Genomic DNA, 6834 nt, shown 5'->3' with positions numbered 1-6834 from the left:
TAAGAAAAGGAATAGTAACTAATTCAGAGTGCTTATTGTGTGTGAAGCACCGTACAGGCGTGTGGTGGTATTTGTAAACCATTAACAGACTTGTTTTTCTTAACTTTTTACTCCAATTCCCCATTCTCAGGTATCCCAGTCTCCTGCAGTCTGGAATATTCCTTATTCTCTCTCTGGCTTCTATGGCCTTGATCATTTGGAAGACTTGGAGTTTGTCCCATGCTTTCTCGTGGCTGAACCATCACTATGCATTTTGCGGTCAAAATATGCAGAATCTGTATTCTCTTCATTTCAACCTATGGATGGCATCTGATGCCTGTATGCCCTGTTGCTGATGGCATTCATTTTAATCCTTTGACTAAGGTTGACTTCTGTCAACTTCACTATGTTTGCCCCCATTTGTAGTTAATAAGTATTTCGTGGGGAGATATTTTGAGACTATGTAAAGTTCTCCTCATCTCAATTCTACCCACTAACTTTAGCATCTCTTGATGTTCCTTGCCTGAATTAATTTATTTTTACAGTTGTTGCCAAATGGAGGTTTTCTCGTACCATCATTCCCTCTTCATTTATTTGTGGGCTTTCTACTGCAAGAAAAAAAAAATTCTGTAAGTCCCATTAACTTACTCATTTACATGTGTACGTGTTGTGGATTCATAGATTCCTATTCTGTTCATTGGTTTCTAATCAGTTCCCACCTTTTTTATTTTTTATTTTTTGATGTTCAAATTTTCCTAAATTTAGTAGTAGGAATTTCAAACCAGGCTGCTGCAAGCTTTGACATGTCCTCTTGGCAAAGTTTGACACGTCCTCTCGGCAAACTAAGAAAAATGCTCAAAGAGCTTGAGTTTTTTTCTTAATTGCTGCTACAACAAGATGTTCCAGACTCATCTCCCTCTTTCCCTGCCAGAGCCCTGAAACCAGCCATTTTATTTTTGTATATGTAATAAGCTCCAAAATTATTTTTTATATTTTATATATATATAAATTATTTTTTATTATTTTTGCTTTTATTATTTTTGCGTTATTATTTTTGCTTTAAATAGTTAATTGTCTTTTAAAGATATGTAATTAACAAAAAAAATCTTTATAGTTACCTATTTAAGTTTCCACGTCTGATACTCATTCTTTGGCTGCAGATTCAAGTTTCCTATGATACCATTTTACTTCTGCTCAAAAGACATTAACATTTCTTTCAGTGTAGGTCTACTGATGTTGAATTCTTTCAGCTCGTGTATATCTAAAAAATATTTATTTTGCCAACCTTGAAAGCTATTTTTGATGGGCATGGAATTCTAGATAGCTTTTTTTTTTCTTGTGGTGCTTAAAATGCATTACTCGCTGTTTCTAGCTTTATTTCCAGTGAGAAATCCTACTGTCCTTACCTTTGTTCCTCTGTATACAGTGTGTCTTTTTTACTCTGGCTGCTTTTTAAAGTTCTCTTTATTACCAGTTTTATTGCAATTTGATTGTGATGCATAACCTTATATTAGGCCATTTGAAATTGTCTCAGAAATCACTATTGTTCTGTTGCATTGTTCTCTTTTTTTCTCTCTATGTTTCATTCTGGATAGTTTCTATTGTTATGTCTTCTAGTTCACTAACCTTCTGCAATGTCTAATCTGCCACTAACCCCATCTGGTGTATTTTTCATTTCAGACGTGTAGTTTTCATCTCTAGAAGTTAGATTTGAATCTTTTGTATATATTCTATGTCTCTACTTAACACATTCCATCTTTCCTCTGGCTTCTTTAACATATGAGATACAGTTAGAACACCTTTATAATGTCCTTGTCTACTAATTCTATCATCTACTCCATTTCTGGGTTTGTTTTAAATTGATGTATTTTTCTCCTCATTCTGGGTACCTTTTTTCCTCTTGGCATGTCTGGTAATGTTTTGTTGAATTGCAGACTTTGTGAACTTTACCCCATGGTGCTGGTTATTTTTGTATTTCTATAAATATTCTGGAGCTTTATTGGGGGGATGTAATTAACTTACTTGGAAACCATTTTATCCAGGTTTTGCTTTTAAATGGTATTAAATGGGATCAGAGCAGAATTTAGATGAGGGCTAATTTTGTTCCATTACTGAAGCAAGTACACCCCCGGTACTCAATGCCCTTGTATGAACTCCAGGGATTGTTCCTTCTAATGCTTATGTGTTTTGTTGAGTTTTGTTTGTTTGCTTTTTTTTTTTTTTTTTTTTTTTAACCAGCTTCAAGAAGTTTCCTTACATGTTGAAGAGTCAAGGGACCTCTCTGCAGACCTCCAGAGTTAGTTCTTATTCATTCGTGCGCTCACTCCCTCGCTCGTTCTCAGGCTTTCTCTTCTCCAGCACACTGTGCTTAGAGCTCTAGCGGCCTTTCCCTCCCTGGGCTCCCAGCTCCATCTCCTCAACTCAGGAACACCACTGGTTTATCTCATCTCTTTCTCATCTCCCAGTGATCGCTGTTCTTTGTTGCCTTATGTTCAATGTTTTGAAAATCACTCTTTCATATGCTTTGTCTGGAATTTAGTCATTTCATGCAAGATGGAAAAATCAAGTCCCTATGATTTCATCTTGCCCAGAAGTGGAACTGAACTTATTACTTTGTTATGGATAAGTTAGCAAATATGGTCTAAAGCACCTAGCCCTGTATGTCTGGGGATGCTATGCCCAAAGTTTGCCAGTGGAAAATTCTCCCAAATTCTAAGCAGCTCATTTACGAAAGAACTCAGTAGAGATTTTCTCAAACTTAACAAAAAAATTACACACGTCTCACTAAATTCAGACTAACTTTATCTCCTCCTCAGCTCCAGAGCCTTTAGTCAGGTCTGAAAAAGCCTATGGTCACTTCAGCAGCAACCATCATGAAAAGAATTATGGGAGAGAAGGTCAGGATGGAAAGAGACAGGCATCTCTCTCCTGTTTGGTATATGCATGGTCACAGTTTTACAAAGCCATAAAATATTACAAATTATAAACTAATGAGATATTTATGTCCTGGAAATGTCCTGACAACTGAGGCACCTGGAGCTTCAGCTCCACAGTAAATCTGCCTATTTTATTCATTCACAGTGAAAAACCTTGGTCACAATCCAGTATGTGGATTTTATAAGCTGATAATGAGTCACAATCTGCCATTAGACAGCCCTTTCCCTTGGCCAGGTCTTCAGATGACCTGGGTGGCAAGGATGGACTCTGCAAAACCAGGCTGGGGTGGTGTCCAGCTTGCTGGCTGGAGGAAGAGCCATTGCTTTGGGTTCTCAGTGTTTTTGGTGACAGATGATACGTAGTTAAAATGGCAGAAATACTAGATCTTTTCTCTTGTGATAAAGACATCAGGAAGTCAGGATGCAATCTTAATTTCTACCACTTGAAACAGAAATTGGTGTGTAAGGAAGCAGAGATTTTGTTCTGAGGGTCCTCATTATTATTTAAAAGTAAGTTTTCACGGGCCTGAAAGTTGGGTTTCCAGGTGGATGGAGTTCATGGAACAAAAGAGCCAGTTTCTGTTCACAAAACCAAAGACCAAAGATAGATTACTGAATAATGTATAAGTTTGGTGTTATAAAAATAACATGTCTGTCTGAGTTTTTGTTAGGTAAAAGCATTAAGTACAAAATAACCTACTAGCCCTTTAAATAAAATCATTTACATCAACTGCTGTTGGGCCTCTAAGAAGTGTTAGCCTTCATGTCCAGCCCCTACACAGCCATATTATTTTAGAAACCTTGAGTGGGAGCTTTTCCTGATTTGTCAGAGTGAATAGTTTGGAAAAATCTCTAGCCTGTCACTAAGAAAAGGCTACCAACAATTGAGGAGCTAAAGCTTTCGCTGGAAATTTACTTGATGATCCAAAGAGTTATAGTTGAAGAATTACCAGAGCTCAGGAAAAATATTAAAATTTATACAATTTGGAAATTCTGTTATTTGGAATAACCATATTTCCATTGCCAATGCTAGGACACAAGCCTAGGAGCATATTATGTCCCCAGTAAGTGGTTTTAGTTTTGTTTTTTTTTTAATACCTTGAAGGCAGGATCGCAGCATAACTTTTGTGGGCCCTAGACACTTTGGGGACACATTTCCTCCACAAAATATACACAAAATTATATTTTGGAACTACATTGATATAAGGGCAAATATAATTCAGGCTCTATTAAAAAGAAACGTTTCTTCAATCCTAACAACTCATTTTTTTCCTTCTGATTCTAAAATAAACTCAAACGTTGTGGTCCATTAAAAAAAATTTATGTTTCCCTAAAAGTACCAGGGGCTCTAAGCACTTTGTCTACTGTGCCTAATGAATAAGTTAGCCCTGATTAAAGGAAGAAATGAAGTAGGCATGTAGCCAAGCAGGGAGAAACAGATTCAAATACAGATAAATGGAAACTTGGGGTTCTAATGTTTCTGTTGGAAAAGTTGTCCAGTGGATGACAACCTCCCAACATTCATGTTTATTTTTTAGCCTGGCTAACTGTGACTATGAATTCTTATTGACACTTTTTTAATCGTCTAAAAAAAGGGGGGCTTTTATAGCTGACCCAGGATGAATTAGGTGCTCTGAGGAGTGCTTAGATTCTTGATAAGACACACTTTTTGATGAATGCCAGACTTTGTAGGGAGTTTTCCAAGCCCTTCCTCAACTTACCTCCAAGAAGCCAACAAAACTCAGGAGCTAGGCAGAGCTCAGTGACCTAATGGTGGACACTCCTAGTGTCTCTGTCCAGGCACACTAACAAAGTAGGGGAGTTGAGCCTGTGACTCCCACCCTGAATCGGGACCCTGCAGGGTGGGTGGGGGCTGACAATGTGTACAGAAGAGAGTAACCACAACTCTCCTGGGAAAGGAGGCAAGGTTAAGTCTGGCCCGGCATCTAAGAACTTGGATTTTGGGAGGTTCTCACCATCCCTGATAAACCCAGTGGCTTACTGCACCTAAACGTGTGCAAACCATACACTTCATGCTCAACAGCCACTTTCCTTCCAAGGGTCTGGAATGTTGATGCATCCTGGGCAGGAGACACCTACATGACTAGCCCCCAGTAATGACCCTGGCACCAAGTCTCTCATGAGCTTCCCTGGGGGCAACGTCTCATTCATGTTGCCACAAATAGTTCCTGAAGGAATTAAATGCAATTAAATGCATCCTGTGTGACTTCATTATGAGAGGGCTCTTGGAAGCTTACTCCTGGTTTCTTTCAGATTTCATGCCTTTCTTTTCCTTTGCTGATTTTGCCTTGTGTCCTTTCACTGAAATCAGTCACACCCATCAGTGCAACTCTCTACCAAGTCCTGTGAGTCCTCCTAGCCAATCCATGAACCCAGGGTTGGTCTTGGGGTTCCCCAACTCATGGTTTCAAGTCCATGACACCAGTGGCTTGCAGTGAATTCAACAACAATTGTATTTGTGAAAGCACCACAAATTTAGACTTTCATGATTCCAGCAGATCAAGCCAACGGCTCACACTCAACACATGAGCAGGCAAGCAACCCCTTGAGTGAGAGTCAGCAGAAACAACCAGCAACAGAACTAGACCACCAGATGCATGTGCCGGGTACACAGCATATGCTTATGAAATGTTTAAATAAATGAAACGTGAAACAATAAGATGACAAGGAATTGGACATTATCAGTACTGAACAGGCAGATTCGAGAAAGGAACAAATGGAATTCCTAAAAAAGAAAAGAGATTTTAAGTAAAAAATCTCAATGAATGAGTTAAAGAATAGATTGCATATGACTGCAGAGGACTAATGAAGAAGCAGATATATCAGGAAAAAAATTACACAGAATGAGCCGAGACAGGATTGAAAATGTGAAGGAAAAGTTGGGAGTTATGGGGGATTTCTGCTGTGACTAAGATAGAGTAACAAAGACTGCATATGCCTTCCTACCTAAAACAATTAAAACAGCAGATAAAATATATAAACCAATAGTTCTCCAGGCAATAGGACCCCAGGCAATGAAGTGACAAATTTTAAATTATTTTATTTATTTATTTATTTATTTTTGGAGACAGGGTCTCGCCATGTCACCTGAGCTGGAGTGCAATGGCTAGTCACTGGTGCAGTCTTACTGCATTTCAGCCTGGAACTCTTGGGCTCAAGTGGCCCTCTTGCCCCAGCCTCCCAGTGTTAAATCATTTTAATGTTAGTAAAACTGTAAATATTTAGTATTATTTAATATTAATACTTGATAATATTTAATGTTAATGAGATAGCCACTTGTAATATCTCTTAAGTGACACTTCAATTTTTAATGCTATTAAAATACTCCATATTAAATATTATTAATATTGAAAATAATATATGAACTTAAAAGGATTTGAGATCATCACTTGGTCAAGAGAAATTATCAAATATAGCAGCTCTCTGAATTGAAAATGAGGTAAGTGTGGCTGGGTTTATTTCACGCCTGTAATCCCAGCACTTTGGGAGGCCAAGGCAGGTAGATCACCTGAAGTCAGGAGTTCAACACCTGCCTGGCCAATATGGTGAAACCCTGTCTCTACTAAAAATACAAAAATTAGTCTGGTGTGGTGGCACACATCTTTAATCCCAGCTACTCAGGAGGCTGAGGCAGAAGAATCGCTTGAACCCAGGAGACAGAGGTTGCAGTGAGCCAAGATCACACCATTGGACTCCAGTCTGAGTGACAGAATGAGGCCTTATCTCAAAAAAAAAAAAAAAAAAAGAAAAAAAAAGAAAAAAGAAAAAGAAAGAAAAGAAGATGAGATACACAAAGAAGTAGGTGTTGAAAATGCCATTGATGAGTTTGTTTCCCTTAAAGCCAGAAAAGCAAAATTATAATAAATTTGTTTATAGTGTTAGTAAAATATTTACACTT

The sequence above is a fragment of the Rhinopithecus roxellana genome, chromosome 13, assembly GCF_007565055.1.
Source record: "Rhinopithecus roxellana isolate Shanxi Qingling chromosome 13, ASM756505v1, whole genome shotgun sequence".
Taxonomy (NCBI): Eukaryota; Metazoa; Chordata; class Mammalia; order Primates; family Cercopithecidae; genus Rhinopithecus; species Rhinopithecus roxellana.
Note: the sequence above shows the minus strand (reverse complement) of the source record.